Source organism: Amblyraja radiata, chromosome 16 (assembly GCF_010909765.2).
Source record: "Amblyraja radiata isolate CabotCenter1 chromosome 16, sAmbRad1.1.pri, whole genome shotgun sequence".
Classification (NCBI taxonomy): Eukaryota; Metazoa; Chordata; class Chondrichthyes; order Rajiformes; family Rajidae; genus Amblyraja; species Amblyraja radiata.
The window spans coordinates 36,037,562-36,057,032 of NC_045971.1; positions in this window are offsets into that span (position 1 = coordinate 36,037,562).

The following is a 19,471-nucleotide window of genomic DNA, read 5'->3' on the forward strand; positions in this document are numbered from 1 at the left end:
GAGGGGGGAATGTGAGAGTAAGTGCAGGGTGAGAGTGAGAGGATAAGGAACAGGGAAATTAGGGCGGCGGTGGGCAGAATTGGTATTCAATGAGAGACGGCTGCGAGTTGAGACACACGGGACTGCAGATGCAAACTGCTGGACGAACGTAGCGGGTCAGGGGCTATCTGTGGCAACATCAGGTGCGGTGGCGAGGCAGAGATTACGTTACTGAACGAGGAATCCAGAGGCACATCCAGAGACGCAAATTCAAGTGTCTCCACTGCACCTTAAATGAATGATTGAAATTAAATCCTTCTATCATGCAAATGTCTTTATTAATAGTTAATAAATGGTGGCAGTTGCAGCTTTTAAAAAGAACAGCGGTATAATTGCTGCCTTACGGCGCTTATAGCGCTAGAGAGCCGGGTGCTGTCTGTACGGAGTTTGTACGTTCTCCCCGTGACCGCGTGGAGTTTCTCCCAGATCTTCGGTTTCCTGCCACACGCAAAGATGTACAGGGTTGTCTGTTAATTGGCTTTGGTATAAATGTAAATTGTCCCTAGTGTGTGTAAGATAGTGTTAGTGTGCGGGGATCGCTGGTCGGCGTGGACCCGGTGGGCTGAAGGGCCTGTTTCCGCGCTGTATCTCTAAACTAAACTGCACTAAATACAGTTAATCATCTCAAATCCTTAAAAAGAACTACTCTGAGGATCGATGACCATAACGCTCCTAAATTGTTGGTTAGAATACAGTTCCACATGGCTGAAGTTCAAATGTCCTTTGAAATGGCCGAGAAAACCATTCAGAGGCCAATGAGGGGTGCGTAATAAATACTGGTCCTGCCCCGACACCCAAACCCATCACACCGGTAATGCGCATCTATTTAAATTAATCCTTTAATGAGGAAAAATCCTTAATAAGGAATTAATTTAAACAGATTAAGGAATTCCATCATCAAGTTCGCCGACGACACCATTGTTGTGGTACAAATCATTGACGGTGACGAGTCAGAGAATAGAAGTGAGATCGACTGATTGACCAAATGTTGCCATCACAATAACCTGGCTCTCAACACCAGCAAAATCAAGCAACTGATTGTGGACTTTGGAAGGGATAGGATAGGGACCCACAATCCCGTTTATATCAACAGGACGATGGTGGAAAGGGTCAAGAACTTCAAATTCCTGGGCGTGCATATTTCCCAAGATCTTTCCTGGTCCCAGCACACTGAGGCAATTATAAAGAAAGCACATCAGCGCCTCTACTTGCTGAGAAGATTACAGAGAGTCGGTTTGACAAAGAGGACTCTCACGAACTTCTACAGGTACACAGTAGAGAGCATGCTGACCGGTTGCATCGTGGCTTGGTTCGGCAACTTGAGTATCCAGGAGCGGAAAAGAATACAGAGAGTTGTGACCACTGCCCAGTCCATCATCGGCTCTGACCTCCCCACCATCGAATGGATCTATCGCAGTCGCTGCCTCACAAAGGCTGCCAACATCATCAAAGACCCACACCATCCTGGCCACACGGTCTCTCATCGTTGCCATCAGGTAGATGGTACAGGAGCCTGAAATCTGGTACATCGAGGTTCAGGAACAACTTCTTCCCCACAGCCATCAGGCTACTAAATATGACATCAAACAAACTCTGAACTATAACTGCCTATTGCATATTTATCAGTTTATTTATGTGTATTATATATGGTCTATGGTATATAGACACACTGAACGGTTCTGTAGTTATGCTTCCAATATTCAGTTGTGCTGCAGCAAGGAAGAGTTTCATTGTCCTACCTGGGACACATGACAATAAAGTCTATTGGCTTGACTTGAAAATTAGGACATTCGGTGCATCAGGTCTACTCTGCCATTCAATCGTGGCTGATCTATCTCTCTCTCCTAACCCCATGCTGCTGCATTCTTCTCTTAACTTCCGACACCTGAACTTTGGGCAGTCACGGTGGCGCAGCGGTAGAGTTGCTGCCTTTACAGCGAATGCAGGCGGTAGAGTTGCTGCCTTTACAGCGAATGCAGCGCCGGAGACCCGGTTTCGTTCCCGACTACGGGTGCTGTCCCACACTCCAAAGGCATATAGGTGTGTAGGTTAATTGGCTTGGTAAATGTGTAAGCATTGTCCCCAGAGGGTGTAGAATAGTGTTAGTGTGCGGGGATCGCTGGTAGGCGCTGGTAGGCGCGGACCCGGTGGGCTGAAAGGGCCTGTTTCCGCGCTGTATCCCTAAACTAAACTAAACTAAACTAAACAAGAAACCCAAAGACGTACAGATTTGTAGGTTAATCAGCTTCTGTAAATTTGTCCCGAGTGTGAAAGGTTTGAATTACTGTGCGGGGTGATTGTGTTTAGGCAATCATCCTGCGATAGGTCACAGCAGTATTGCAGCAACATATAAATATAGAAAATAGGTGCAGGAGGAGGCCATTCAGCCCTTCAAACCCTTCATTGTGATCATGACTGATCACCCCCAATCAATAACCCGTGCATGCCTTCTCACCATATCCCTTGAGCTCTCGGGGCTAGTAAAATCAAGGGTCTTAAATCCATCCAGAGATTTGCCCTCCACTGCCCTCTGTGGCAGGGAATTCCACAAATTCACAACTTTCTGGGTGAAAAGTATTTTCTCACCTCAGTCTTAAATGACCTCCCCTTTATTCTAAGACTGTGGCCCCTGGTTCTGGACTCGGCCAACATTGGGAACATTCTTTTCTTGTCCAGTCCTTTTATAATTTTATATGTTTCTATAAGATATCCCCTCATCCTTCTAAACTCCAGTGAATACAAGTGTTTCAATCTTTCCTCGCATGACAGTCCCGCCATCCCAGGGATCAATCCCGTGAACCTACGCTGCACTGCCTCAATCACATTAGGAGACCAAAACTGTACACACTACTCCAGATATGGTGTTGGCAGAGCCCTATACAACTGCAGAAGAACCTCTTTACTCCTATACTGAAATCCTCTTCTTATGAAGGCCAACATTCCATTAGCTTTCTTCACTGCCTGCTGTACCTGCACGCCAACCTTCAGTGACTGTTGTACAAGGATACCCAGGTCTCGCTGTACCCTCCCCCTTACCTACCCTAACCCCATTGAGGTCATATTCTGCCCCCTTGTTTTTGCCGCCAAAGTGGATAACATCACATTTATCTATATTATACTGCATCTGCCACGCATCTGCCCACTCACTCAACCTGTCCAGGTCTCCCTGAAACCTCCTAACATCCTTTTCACAGTTCACACTGCCACCCAGCTTTGTATCATCCGCAAACTTGCTAGTGTTGCTCCTAATTCCCTCTTCCAAATCATTAATATAGAAGGTAAAAAGTTGCGGCCCCAACACCGAGCCTTGCGGCCCTCCATCTATGATGTTCACTCGTGAGGTTATTAATGTGTGGGCTCAAGTGTTCCAGATGTCAAAACGAGAAATTGTGGTCAGGTTAAAATCCTTGAAAGATCCCATCTGATACTGAGGCAGATATTGAGGCTGCCTTCTCTTCCTTCCCCTCTGCCACCCTCTGCAGAGTCAGCGATGATCTCAGCCGAATGTGTGGGAAGGAACTTAAAAGACTCCACAGATGTGACTGTGGTGTTGTTGATGGTGAGTGGGGTGAGGGGAGGGGGAGTTCTCCTAAAGTCTACAATCAATTTCACTGTCTTAATGGGTCGACTGGGCTTGTGTTCACTGGGATTTAGAAGGATGGGAGGGGTTCTTATAGAAACATATAAACATTATTAAAGGGTTGGATAGACTAGAACCGCATGGGAACTGTTCCTGATGTTGGGGGAGTCGAGAGCCAGTCACAGTTTAAGAATAAGGTATAGGCCATTTCAGACTGAGATGAGGAAAAACCTTGTCACCCAGAGAATTGTGAATCTGTGGAATTCTCTGCCACAGAAGGCAGTGGAGGCCAATTCACTAGATGTTTTCAAGAGAGAGTTCAGGGCCTGTCCCATTTGCGCAATTTTCTTCGGTGACTTGCCGGCACCCGTCATAGTCGCAGCAGGTCGCCGAAAATTTCCACATGTTGAAATTCCAGCGGCGACCAGAAATAGACTCTTTGGGCCATACATACATGACCATGACCATACATATATGTTGCCCGTATGGTCGTGGTGACGCATTTTTGGGCGTGAGTAGACGCCCAAAGAGCCTTACATTATTCTGGTCGCCGCTGGATTTTCAACATGTTGAACATTTTCGGCGACTTGCTGCGATTATGACGGGTACCGGCAAGTCGCCGAAATAATCACGTAAGTGGGACAGGCCCTTTAGAGAAAGCTCTTAGGGCTAAAGGAATCAAGGGATATGGGGAAAAAGCAGGAACGAGGTACTGATTTTAGATGATCAGCCATGATCATATTGAATGGCGGTGCTGGCTCGAAGGGCTAAATGGCCTACTCCTGCACCTATTTTTCTACATTTTGTTCTATGTTTCTACCTGCAGTTCCTTGTTTCTACAACAGTACAACAGATGGTGCAAAGAGAAAAGTAAGAGAGTACAGAATAAAGTTTAGTTTTAGTTCCGTTTTGCTTAGAGACACAGCACGGAAACAGGCCCTTTGGCCCACCGCGCCGTCCAGCGATCCACGTACACCATCCTACACACTTGGGACAATTTAGTCTTTACAGAAGACAATTATCCTCCAAAACATGTAACTCTTTGGAGAGTGGGAGGAAACTGGAGCACCCGGAGTAAACCCACGCGGTTATGGGGAGAATGTGCAAACATCGTCCAGACAGCACCCGCAGTCAGGATTGAATCAGGGTTTCAGGAGTTTTTACGCAGCAAATCCACTGCTACGCCACCGTGCTTCCTTTGCCGCGCCATGATACAACACCGCGGCACTACTGTGGTAGAGAAAAAAGTTCAATACCCACAATGAAGTAGGATGGAAGATTGTGACTGCAGCCAAACTTATGGGAGGATCAGTCAATACTTTGATAACAGCGGGGACATAGAAACATAGAAACATATGAAAATAGGTGCAGGAGTGGGCCATTCTGCCCTTCGAGCCTGCACCGCCATTTAATATGATCATGGCTGACCATCCAACTCAGTATCCTGTAACTGCCTTCTCTCCACACCCCCTGATCCCTTTAGCCACAAGGGCCACATCTAACCTTCTTAAATATACTCAATTAACTGGCCTCAACTACCTTCTGTGGCAGAGAATTCCAGAGATTCACCACTCTCAGCGTGAAAAATGTTTTTCTCATCTCGGTCCTAAAAGATGTCCCCCTTATCCTTAAACTGTGACCCCTTGTTCTGGACTTCCCCAACATCGGGAACAATGTTCCTGCATCTAGCCTGTCCAACCCCTTATGAATTTTATAAGTTTCTATCAGATCCCCCCTCAATCTTCTAAATTCTAGCGAGTACAAGCCGAGTCTATCCAATCTATCTTCATATGAAAGCCCTGACATCCCAGTAATCAGTCCGGTGAACCTTCTCTGTACTCCCTCTATGGCAATAATGTCTTTCCTCAGATTAGGAGATCAAAACTGTACGCAATACTCCAGGTTTGATCTCACCAAGACCCCGTACAAACTGCAGTAGAACCTCCCTGCTCCTATACTCTAATCCTTTTGCTACGAATGCTTACATACCATATAACCATATAACCATATACAATTACAGCACGGAAACAGGCCATCTCGGCCCTACAAGTCCGTGCCGAACATTTTTTCCCCTTAGTCCCACCTGCCTGCACTCATACCATAACCCTCCATTCCCTTCTCATCCATATGTCTATCCAATTTATTCTTAAATGATACCAACGAATCTGCCGCCACCACTTCCACTGGAAGCTCATTCCACACCGCTACCACTCTCTGAGTAAAGAAGTTCCCCCTCATGTTACCCGTAAACTTCTGTCCCTTAATTCTGAAGTCATGTCCTCTTGTTCGAATCTTCCCTATTCTCAAAGGGAAAAGCTTGATCGCATCAACTCTGTCTATCCCTCTCATCATTTTAAAGACCTCTATCACGTCCCCCCTTAACATTCTGCGCTCCAGAGAATTAAGACCTAACTTATTCAACCTATCTCTGTAACTTAGTTGTTGAAACCCAGGCAACATTCTAGTAAATCTCCTCTGTACTCTCTCTATTTTGTTGACATCCTTCCTATAATTGGGCGACCAAAATTGTACACCATACTCTAGATTTGGTCTAACCAATGCCTTGTACAATTTTAACATTACATCCCAGCTTCTATACTCAATGCTCTGATTTATAAAGGCTAGCATACCAAAAGCTTTCTTTACCACCATATCTATATGAGATTCCACCTTCAAGGAACTATGTACGGTTATTCCCAGATCCCTCTGTTCAACTGTATTCTTCAATTCCCTACCATTTATCATGTACGTCCTATTTTGATTTGTCCTGCCAAGGTGTAACACCTCACATTTATCAGCATTAAACTCCATCTGCCATCTTTCAGCCCATTTTTCCAAATGGCCTAAATCACTCTGTAGACTTTGGAAATCCTCTTCATTATCCACAACACCCCCTATCTTGGTATCATCTGCATACTTACTAATCCAATTTACCACCCCTTCATCCAGATCATTGATGTACATGACAAACAACAAAGGACCCAAAACAGATCCCTGAGGCACCCCACTAGTCACCTGCCTCCAACCCGACAAACAGCCATCCACCATTACCCTCTGGCTTCTCCCATTCAGCCACTGCTGAATCCATCTTGCTATTCCTGCATTTATACCCAACAGTTTAACCTTCTTAACCAACCTTCCATGAGGAACCTTGTCAAAGGCCTTACTAAAGTCCATATAGACAACATCCACTGCTTTACCCTCGTCAATTTCCCTAGTAACCTCTTCAAAAAATTCAAGAAGATTAGTCAAACATGAACTTCCAGGCACAAATCCATGTTGACTGTTCCTAATCAGACCCTGTTTATCCAGATGCTTATATATATTATCTCTAAGTATCTTTTCCATTAATTTGCCCACCACTGAAGTCAAACTAACAGGTCTATAATTGCCAGGTTTATTCTTAGAACCCTTTTTAAACAATGGAACAACATGCGCAGTACGCCAATCCTCGGGGACTATTCCCGTTTCTAATGACATTTGAAATATTTCTGTCATAGCCCCGGCTATTTCTACACGAACTTCCCTCAATGTCCTAGGGAATATCCTGTCAGGACCTGGAGACTTATCCACTTTTATATTTTTCAAAAGTGTCAGTACTTCTTTTACTTTGAAACTCATAGTATCCATAACTACTCTACTCGTTTCCCTTACCTCACATAATACAATGTCCTTCTCCTTGGTGAATACCGAAGGAAATAAATTGTTCAATATCTCCCCCATCTCTTTTGGCTCTGCAGATAGCTGCCCACTCTGTTTCTCCAATGGACCAATTTTATCCCTCGTTATCCTTTTGCTATTAATATAGCTGTAGAAACCCTTTGGATTTACTTTCACCTTACTTGCCAAAGCAACCTCATATCTTCTTTTAGCTTTTCTAATTTCTTTCTTAAGATTCTTTTTACATTCCTTATACTCCACAAGCACCTCATTTACTTCATGCTGCCTATAATTATTGTAGATCTCCCTCTTTTTCCGAACAAGATGTCCAATTTCCCTTGAAAACCAGGGCTCTTTCCAATTTTTACTGTTTCCTTTCAACCGAACAGGAACATAAAGATTCTGTACTCTTAAAATGTCCCATTTAAATGTCCACCATTTCTCTTCTACATCTTTCCCATAAAACAAAATGTCCCAGTCCACTCCTTTTAAATCATCTCGCATCTCATCAAAGTTAGCCTTTCTCCAATCAAAAATCTCAACCCTAGGTCCAGTTCTGACCTTCTCCATAATTATATTGAAACTAATGGTATTGTGATCACTGGACCCGAAGTGCTCCCCAACGCATACCTCCGCCACCTGTCCCGTCTCATTTCCTAACAGGAGGTCCAGCACTGCCCCTCCTCTAGTAGGTACCTCTATGTATTGCTGCTAAAAACTATCCTGCACACATTTTACAAACTCCAAACCATCCAGCCCATTTACAGAATGTGTTTCCCAGTCTATGTGTGGAAAGTTGAAATCTCCCACAATCACTACATTGTGCTTACTACTAATATCTGCTATCTCCTTACATATTTGCTCTTCCAATTCTCGTTCCCCATTTGGCGGTCTATAATACACCCCTATAAGTGTTGCTACACCTTTCCCACTTCTCAGTTCCACCCAAATAGCCTCCCTAGATGAGCCCTCCAATCTATCCTGCCAAAGCACTGCTGTAATATCTTCCCTGACTAGCAATGCAACACCACCACCTATTGCCCCTCCAATTCTATCACACCTGAAGCAACGAAATCCTGGAATATTTAGTTTCCAATCACAGCCCTCCTGCAACCATGTTTCACTGATCGCCACAACATCATACTTCCAGGTGTCTATCCAGACTCTAAGCTCATCCACCTTTCTTACAATGCTCCTAGCATTAAAATATGCACATTTAAGAAATCCCCCGTCTCTTCTTCTCTGTTTATTTCCTTTTTTTTCTTTCTCCTCTTGTGTCCGAGTGCTTCCCTTTTCTGCTTCCTGCCTCCCATTCTGTCTACTAGCTTTCTCTATTTGAGTCCCTCGCCCCAACTATTCTAGTTTAAAGTCTCCCCAGTGACCTTTGCAAATTTCCCCGCCAGGATATTGGTCCCCCTTGGGTTCAAGTGCAACCCATCCTTTCTGTACAGGTCCCACCTTCCCCAAAAGAAGTCCCAATGATCCAGAAACTTGAATCCCTGCCCTCTGCACCAGTCTTTCAGCCACGCATTTATCCTCCACCTCACTCCATTCCTACTCTCACTGTCGCGTGGTACAGGCAGTAATCCTGAGATTGTTACCTTTTTGGTCCTTTTCCTTAACTCTTCTCCCAACTCCCTAAATCCTCCCTTCAGGACCTCTTCACTTTTTTTACCTATGTCATTTGTACCAATATGTACCACGACCTCAGGCTCCTCTCCCTCTGATTTCAGGATATCTTGGATGCGTTGAGACACGTCCGAGACCTTGGCACCAGGGAGGCAGACCACCATCCTGGTTTCCCGACTGCGTCCACATAAACGCCTATCCGACCCCCTAACAATAGAGTCCCCAATTACTATTGCCCTCTTCTTTTTTTCCCTACCTTTCGGAGCAACAGGGCCGGTCTCTGTGCTGGAGGCCCGTCCGCTGTTGCTACCCCCGGGTAGGCTGTCATCCGCATCCGTACTCAAACAGGAGTACTTATTTGCAAGGTGTACCGACATTGGAGTACTCCCTCGTTCCTGCCTCTGCCCCTTGCCCTTCCTTAGCGTGTCCCACATGTCTCTCTCCCGTGGTTTTGGAGTGACCACCTCCCTATAACTCCCCTCTATGACCTCGTCACTCTCCCTGACCAGACAGAGGTCATCGAGCTGCTGCTCCAGGAACCTAATACGGTCCCTTAGGAGCCCCATCTCTCTGCACCTGGTGCAGATGTGGACGTCTGGGGGGCCATCCGACAGTTTCGCTTTCTTCACTGCCTGCTGCACTTGCATGCCTACTTTCAATGACTGGTGTACCATGACACCCAGCACTCGTTGCATCTCCCCTTTTCCTAATCGGCCACCATTCAGATAATACGAAGTCTGATCGAGATCACCAGGTGCTCCGGACGATTGGCTGCCCCGCCAACAGTCTGTCTGTCTTTTCGTCCTTTTTTCGTGTGTGTTAAAATTCTGTGTAAATGTTCTCCGGTTTGTTTCATGTGGGGGGAGGGAGAGTGGGTCGGGGGAAACTTTCTTTCAGTTTCTTATCTTGCCGGAGATGCGATTGTTTTCACTGCCGCATTCTCCGGTCGCTATGCGGCCTGCCATCGATGAAGCTGTAGGCCCCCTCGGACTGACTTTGTGCCCCACCACGGGGCGTGGACTTAACATCGGAGCCGACCCCTTGCCTGGGATCGCCTGCCGACTTACCAACAAGGACTCGCAGTCTCGGGGGAAGGGTTAATCAGGAGTTCCAACGACGCAGAGGCTCGACCAGCCCCGACCCAGGGTCCGATCACCCAGCGCGGGGGAGATGACACCCCCCCCCTCCCGATGCAGGAGCTGATCGCCCCGATGCTGAGGGCCAAATGCCGCCGGCTACAGGTGTCGAGATCGTCCTGTCAACGGAAGGCTCGAGGGCCCGACCGCGGGAGAGCAAAGAAGGGAAGAGATTTGAATTTATTTCACCTTCAATCACAGTGAGGATCGTGGAGGCGTCACTGTGGTGGATGTTTATGTTAAAATGTGTTTTGTGTATTCCGTTGCTTTTTATTTCTATGACTTACTTGGCAAATGAAATTCCTCAAAGGTTGGAAAACATACTTGGCTTATAAAGTATTATTGTGATTGTGCTTTTGATTGATAACAGCCGGGGAAGAATTCTGATCTAGATGCGTTAGCATCTCTTGTCCGATGGGGGAGCAGAGATGAGGGAATGACCAGGGTGGGAATGATCTTTGATTACGTTGGGTTACTTTCACGAGGCAACGTGAAGTGTAGATGGAGTCAGTGATGGGGAGGCTGGTCTGTGTGATGGACTGGGATACATACAAAACTCTTACCAGTTTCTTGCTGACCTAGGCAGAGCTGTTCCCAAGACTGTAGATGTTGGTTAGTGTCTTTGGGGACATTCCTAACTTCCTTCGTCGCTTGAGGAAGTATGGGCACTGTGGTGCTTTTTTGACAGTTGCTTCATTGTGGTTGACAGTTTGTTGGTGATATTTACACAAGAACATGAAGTTCCTGATCATTTCCTCTTTGGCACCATAAATTCCGACTGGGCCAAATCTCCACCCAGCCCCCTGATAACTAGATTTTGGGGGGAGTTCAGAACCAGGGGCCACAGTCTATGAATAAGGGATAAGCCATTTAGAACGGAGATGAGGGAAATATCTTTCACCCAGCCAGTTGTGAAACTGTGGAATTCTCTGCCTCGGAAGGCGGCGGAGAACAACCCTCTGGATGCTTTCGAGAGAGAGGCAGATAGTGCTCTTAAAGATAGTCAAGGGATATGGGGCGAAGGCAGGAACGAGATACTCATTGTGGATGATCAGTCATGATCACAGTGAATGGCGGTGCTGGCTTGAAGGGCCGAATGGCCAATTCCTGCACCTATTGTCTGTTGTCTAGCTCCTTCATCTTGCTGACATTGAGGAAATTATTATTGCATTGCACATAGAATCAGGCAGTTATCAGGCAAATGAACCATTCTACCGCAACCAGAGAACAGTCCTGAACAACTATCTACCTCATCGGGGACCCTCGGACTATCTTTGATTGGACTTTATTGGCTTTATCTTCCACTAAAGGTTATTTCCTTATCGTGTATCTGTACACTGCTAATGGCTCGATTGTAGACATGTATTGTCTTTCCGCTAGCTGGTTAGCATGCAACCAAAAGCCCACATCTTGGCAGAGTGTGGATTTGCAAATAATGTCTGGAGAGGTTTGCAAGGGACCCTGTCATGATTTATCCCGAACAGCTCCCTCACAGAGGACTCTGTGATTTAGGGCAGTTCCAAGGAACGCATTCAGAGACGGACATCGAGTGTTGCTGGAAGGTCATGAACTATTTGTGTCTGCCCGAGAGCTGGTCACCACCCAGCGGTGTGAGTTGTCCTTTGGGGAATGTTGCCGACTGGCCCGCTGTAGACTGCAGGAGTACGTACTGAGGGACGCACTGAAGCTCGGTGCACCCAACGCCAAGGCTCGGTGGGGAAGGACCACAGTCTAGGGTCCTTCCGCTGCTGGCCATGGGGGGCAGGGTGTGGTGCAGACGCCCCTCAAAATAAGGGAAGGGATTCCACGCCAGTGGGCCACATGAGTGACATGGGTGAGGAGACAGATACATGAAATTTTAGCAATGTATGTAGACCGTTTTGAATGTTTATAGAGCCTCCGGAAATGTCGGATGAATATTTTGCACGGTTCATGTATTGTATATATTTATTACTTGAATAAAGTCTATTTTGAAATTTAAAAAAACAATGCACCAAAAATCTTTTCACTGAACCTTGGTACACGTGACAATAATCTAAACAGAACTGAACTGAACTAATTGAGTCATGCAGCATGAACACAAACCCTTCAGCCCGACTCATCTGTGCCGACAAAGGTGCCCCATCTAATCTAGACCCACCTGCCCACATTGGGCCCATATCCTTCTTAACCTTTCCAATCCATGTAGGTACCTGTCCAAATCCTTTCAATAGACAATAGACAATAGGTGCAGGAGTAGGCCATTCTGCCCTTTGAGTCAGCACCGCTGATCATCCCCATTCAGTATCCCGTTCCTGCCTTCTCCCCATATCCCCTGACTCCGCTATCTTTAAGAGCCCTATCTAGCTCTCTCTTGAAAATATCCAGATAATCGGCCTCCACCTCCCTCTGAGGCAGAGAATTCCACAGACTCACAACTCTCTGTGAGAAAAAGCGTGTCCTCGTCTCCTTTCTAAATGGCTTACCCATTATTCATAAACTGTGACCCCTGGTTCTGTACTCCCCCAACATCGGGAACATGTTTCCTGCCTCTAACGTGTCCAAACCTTTAATAATCTTATATGTTTCAGTAAGATCCCCTCTCAACCTTCGAAACTCCAGAGTATACAAGCCCAGCCGCTCCATTCTCTCAGAATATGACAGTCCCGCCATTCCGGGAATTAACCGTGTAAACCTACGCTGTAATCCTTCAATAGCAAGAATGTCCTTCGTCAAATTAGGGAACCAAAACTGCAGACCATACCCCAGGTGTGGTCTCACTAGGGCCCTGTACAACTGCAGAAGGATCTATTTGCTCTTATACTCAACTCCTCTTCTTATAAAGGCCAACATGCCATTGGCCTTCTTCACCGCCTGCTGTACCTGCATGCTTACTTTCATTGACTGAAGAATAACGACCCCCCAGATCCCGTTGTACTTGCCCTTTTCCCAACTTGACACAATTTAGATAGTACTCTGCCTTCCTATGTTTGCTATCAAAGTGGATAACCTCACATTTATCCAAATTAAACTGCATCTGCCATGCATCTGCCCACTCCCCCAACCTGTCGAATTCACTCTGCATTATTATGTTATAATTACGATTATAATCGAGTGGTCTAGAGTGTACAGATACAGGATAAAGGGAATAATGTTTAGTGCAAGATAAAGTCCAGAAAATACCAATTGAGATTGTCCGAGGGTCTCCACTGAATGTAGGACTTTAGTTGGCGATAGGATGGTTCAGTTGCCTGATAACATCTGGTACGGGTAATTGCTGACCGGCACGGACTGGCTGAAGGGCCTGTTTCAACATTGAATCTCTAAACTAAATTAACCTGAAGGGTGACATGGTGGCGCAATGGTAGAGCTACTGCATTACAGCGCCAGAGATCCGGGTTCAATCCTGACCACGGGTACTTGTCTGTACGGAGTTTGTACGTTCTCCCCGTAACCTGCGTAGGTTTTCTCCGAGATCTTCGGTTTCTTCCCACATTCCAAAGGCGTACAGGTTTGTAGGTGAATTGTTTTGGTGTAAAATGTAAAAGTGTTCCTAGTGGGTGTGTAGCATAGTGCTAGTGTGAAGGGATTGCAGATTGGCGCGGACTCGATGGGCCGAAGGGCCTGTTTCCATGTTGTATCTCTAAACTAAACTAAACTAAACTAAACCAAACGAAACTACACTAAACCACCGATTGGATGGTAGTGCCCATCCGACTGTGTGCCAGGGCATTGGAGGGCATCGCCCACAGACCCCAGGACAGGAAGCCAACAGTGTAGCAGGTCTAGGGTTGCCAACTGTCCCGTATTAGCTGGGACATCCAGTATATTGGGCTAAATGTGTTTGTCCCGTATGGGACCGCCCTTGTCCCGTATTTGACTGCTACTACTCGGGTCGAGGGGACTGTCCGGTCGGAGCGCCGCGTCCGGCCCCGCCTCACCCGTCCCGACGTAGTGCAGCCCATGGAGTACAGCAGCAGCAGCAACCCCTCGCTGTGGCCCCATTGGTCGGTCGGCAGCTCAGCCTGCTGTCCGACCTTCAAACCTTCACTTACCACCGACACAACCACCGCTCCTGCTCATGGCCGATCATCGGTCCATGAGTTGGATGGGGTGCCGGACTTTACATGTGCCCGGGCCAAAACTCCTCAGCTGGCCCACCGGCTGGGCTTTGTGTGCAGTCCAGCAACCGGGCCAACACATCATTTACCCATCCACAGCAGAGTCGGTTAACGGAATTTGTCCCGTATTTTGTCCTTTTGTCATTCATTTTATTTATTTATTTTTTATTTAATAAATGAAATCGTATGTGTCCGAAAAGGTGCAGGAAGCAGCCAAAGCTTATTAATTCACACCCCTTATTCAATCGCTTATCATTTTCTTATACAAATTTAGCAGCTGTATGTAGACCATATGTACACCAGCTGCTAAATGGACACCAAATTATTTACATTTATACACCAATCAAATATTTACAAAGCCATACAAAAAAGAGAGGAAAAAAGAAAAAAGAAAAAAACCTCATATACTATACAGTATCTCTTATTCATATATACAACCCATCAAACTATAATCACACTTCCCAATACAATCAGAAAAACAAATATCCCACTCACAATCACCTATACTCATCCCAATATCCTTTTAAAAATGTGTTTATGTACATCTTTTTAAACTGAATTATGTTTGTGCTATGTTTTATCTCCTGTTCCAGACCATTCGACAAATTCACCCCACAGATTGCTATGCACATACTTTTAAAAATTAGAAACATAGACATAGAAGTATAGAAAATAGGTGCAGGAGTGGGCCATTCGGCCCTTCGAGCCTGCACCGCCATTCAATATGATCATGGCTGATCATCCAACTCAGTATCCTGTACCTGCCTTCTCTCCATACCCCTGATACCTTTAGCCATAAGGGCCACATCTAACTCCATCTTAAATATATCCAATTAACTGGCCTCAACTACCTTTTGTGGCAGAGAATTCTAGCGATTCTAGATGTTTTTCTCATCTCGGTCCTAAAAGATTTCCCCCCTTATCCTTAAACTGTGACCCCGTGTTCTGGACTTCACCAACATCGGGAACAATCTTCCTGCATCTAGCCTGTCCAACCCCTTAAGAAATTTGTAAGTTTCTATAAGATCCCCCCTCAATCTGTTAAATTCTAGCGAGTACAAGCCGAGTCTATCCTGTCTTCCTTCAGATGAAAGTCCTGACATCCCAGGAATCAGTCTGGTGAACCTTCCCTGTACTCCCTCGTTGTCAAGAATGTCTTTCCTCAGATTAGGAGACCAAAACTGTACGCAATACTCCAGGTCTCACCAAGACCCTGTACAACGGCAGTAGAACCTCCCTGCCCCAATACTCAAATCCTTTGGCTATGAATGCTAACATACCATTCGCTTTCTTCACTGCCTGCTGCACCTACATGCCTACTTTCAATGACTGGTGTACAATGACACCCAGGTCTCGTTGCATCTCCACTTTTCTTAATCGGCCACCATTCAGATAATAGTCTACTTTCCTGTTTTTGCCACCAATATGGATAACCACACATTTATCCACATTATACTGCATCTGCCATGCATTTGTCCACTCACCCAGCCTATCCAAGTCATCTTGCAGCCACCTAGCATCCTCCTCACAGCTAACACTGCTACCCAGCTTTGTGCCGTCTTTAAACCTGGAGATGTTGCATTCAATTCCCTTGTCCAAATCATTAATATATATTGTAAATAGTGGGGTCCCAGCACTGAGCCTTGCGGTACCCCACTAGTCAATGCCTGCCATTCTGAAAAGGACCCGTTAACTCATACTCGCTGCTTCCTTACTGCAATTCCTTAAATTAATTTCAGTATATTTGATACTCTGCATGTGGATTTAAAAAACAAGTTACAGATATGAGTTAATGGTTCTGCAGTTCTACAACAACGTTTTTTATTATAATCATATCAATATCATTGCAATCAGTAGAGGGTTTGCTATTACACTACACTAAGTTTAAAATATGAAGTGGTACAAGAAATGTGGTATGTTATTTTTGGCTTATATTATTGTAATGTACACTACTTCTAATAAATAAAATTATAAAAATCTACAATCCTGAACGTCTTTGAAATGTTGGAGGAAACCGGAGCACCCAGAGTAAAAAACCTATGCAGGTCAAGGGGAGAACGTGCAAACTCTGCACAATGGTTCTGCAGTTCTACAACAACGTTTTTTATTATAATCATATCAATATCATTGCAATCAGTAGAGGGTTTGCTATTACACTACGCACCACACTACCTTGTTAAAGTATTGTAAAATTTCAAATGGGAGAGAATTTCATTTCATGGATAAAACTATTATATAATAGGCCTACTGCTAGAATATTAACTAACAGCATATTGTCCACGACATTTCAATTGTCAAGGGGCAATAGACAATGATGTTCACTATCACCGCTGCTATTTGCTCTTGTAATAGAACATCTAGCTGAAAAAATTAGAAGACATCCGAACATCCATGGTTATAATACAAAATACTCAAATAATAAAATATCATTTTACGCAGATGATGTACTACTATACATCACAAAATCCCAAATAAGTATACCAAACATACTAAACCTAATAGAGGATTTTGGATCTTTCTCAGGAAACAGAATAAATTGAAATATGACGATAAAACATCGAGACTCAACACACCTGTTAGAATTCCCTTTTAAAATTGCTACAGAAAAATTTAAATATTTGGGAATCGAAATCACTAGAAAATATAAAGCTTTGTTTAACGCAATTTACACCCCGCTACTTAAGAAATTAAGCGCTCTAATTCAATTTTGGAAAACTCTTCTGATGTCTTTAATAGATCGAATAAATGCTATAAAAATTATCTTTTTACCACAAATTCTATATCTATTCCAGTCAATATCATTATACCTACCTAAAACGTTTAAAAAAAACTGGACTCAGATATTACAAATTTTATATGGGACTATAAATCCCACAGAATACAAAGAACACACTTGAGTAAACCTTCCCCGACCTCAACCTCCGCTACATTGACGACTGCTTTGGTGCCACCTCCTGCACCCACACACAACTGACTGACTTCATCCACTTCACCACCAACTTCCATCCGGCACTCCAATACACTTGGACGATTTCCGACACTTCCCTACCATTCCTTGACCTCACCATCTCCATCGCAGGGGACAGACTCCTGACCGACATACATTACAAACCCACTGACTCACATGGCTATCTGGACTACACGTCTTCCCACCCTGCCCCCTGTAAAGACTCCATCCCCTACTCCCAATTCCTCCGCCTACGCCGCATCTGTTCCCAGGATGAGACATTTCATACCAGGGCATCGGAAATGTCCTCGTTCTTCAGGGAACGGGGATTCCCCTCCGCCACCATAGATGAGGCTCACACCAGGGTCTCATCCATACCCCGTAACACTGCTCTCTCTCCCCATCCCCGCACACGCAACAAGGGCAGAGTCCCTCTGGTCCTCACCTTTCACCCCACCAGCCGGCAAATACAACACATAATCCTCCGCCATTTCCGCCACCTCCAACGTGACCCCACCACTCGCCACATCTTCCCATCTCCCCCCATGTCTGCCTTCCGCAAAGACCGCTCCCTCCGCAACTCCCTCGTCAATTCTTCCCTTCCCACCCGCCCCACCCCCTCCCCGGGCACTTTCCGTTGCAACCGCAAGAAATGCAACACCTGTCCCTTCACCTCCCCCCTCGACTCCATTCAAGGTCCCAAGCAGTCGTTCCAGGTGCGACAAAGGTTCACCTGTATCTCCTCCAACCTCATCTACTGCATCCGCTGCTCTAGATGTCAGCTGATTTACATCGGTGAGACCAAGCGTAGGTTGGGCGACCGTTTCACCGAACACCTCCGCTCAGTCCGCAATAACCTACCTGACCTCCCGGTGGCTCAGCACTTCAACTCCCCCGCCCATTCCCAATCCGACCTCTCTGTCCTGGGTCTCCTCCATTGCCAGAGTGAGCAACAGCGGAAATTGGAGGAACAGCACCTCATATTCCGTCTGGGGTCCTTGCGTCCTTATGGCATCAACATTGAATTCCCCCAATTTGGCTAGCCTGTGCTGTCTCCTCCCCTTCCTTCACCCTCTAGCTGTCTCCTCCCACCCTCCCATCCGCCCGCCCTCGGGCTCCTCCTCCTCCTCCCTTTTTCCTTCTTTCTTTCCCCACCCCCCATCAGTCTGAAGAAGGGTTTCGGCCCGAAACGTCGCCTATTTCCTTCGCTCCATAGATGCTGCTGCACCCGCTGAGTTTCCCCAGCAATTTTGTGTACCTTTGAGTAAACCTAAAGGCTGGATTAGCACGTCCTCATTTTTTGTACTATTATTGGGCAGTAAATATCAAAAATGTGATTCACCTGTTGGACAACTCTGCCCAGCAGGTTGATTGGATATTAATGGAGAGAGAGGATTGATCCCCTTTTAATATAGGAGCGATCCTCCTCTCACCATTGAACCTGAATAACACAAAATACAATAAAAATCCAATTATACACAGTAAAATTAGAATTTGGAAACAAATAAAACTAACCTTAAAATTAATAAATCTATCGCTTCTTTCTCCAATAGTTAATAACCCGTCATTGACTGGAAAATTATTATCATTCCAACAACTACAACTAAAATACAATTTGAGAAATAATCATTATTTTTAATATTTTCAAATATGCGACTATTTGAAAAAATATACACAAGAATATCATAACTTGTCTCCAGATTTATTGAACGAAGCAATGAATACAAAGGCCGAATTATCTAATTTAATATCATACTTGTATAACATCATCCTAAATATAGAAATACCATCATCCGATAGGATTAGAAGAGACTGGGAACAAGAAATAGCTATTAAAATTTCGAAAGAGAGGTGGGATAAGAGCCGGCACCGATGGCCAAGGAGCCCACAATGGTCCATTGTTAGCCGCGGAGGAGGTGATTAAGAAGGGATATGAACAATGAAAGAGGCAGGATGACTAGGGTGGGGGAGGAACAGAAATGTGCCTGACCTGCTGAGTTACTCCAGGTGTCTATCTAAACCAGCATCTGCAGTTCCTTCCTATGCACTAATCATTCTTGTTTGACAAGGAGCATGCTAGAAACCTCTTCTACATCAGACCCTTCTTCAGACTCGACCCGAAACGTCACCTATTCCTTTTCTGCAGGTATGTTGTCTGACCCGCTGAGCTACTCCAGATTGTTGTGCCTATCTTCGGTTTAAACCAGCATCTGTAGTTCCTTCCTAAACTAAACTAAACCTGTGTTTGAAACTTTTCTCCTATTGATGCTTTGGAAATAAATCTTTAAAGTGTGAACAGGGACATGGTGGGAAAGGGAGGTAACTCTCTTTACTCAGAGAGTGGTGGCTGTGTGGAATGAGCTTCCAGGGAAGGTGGTGG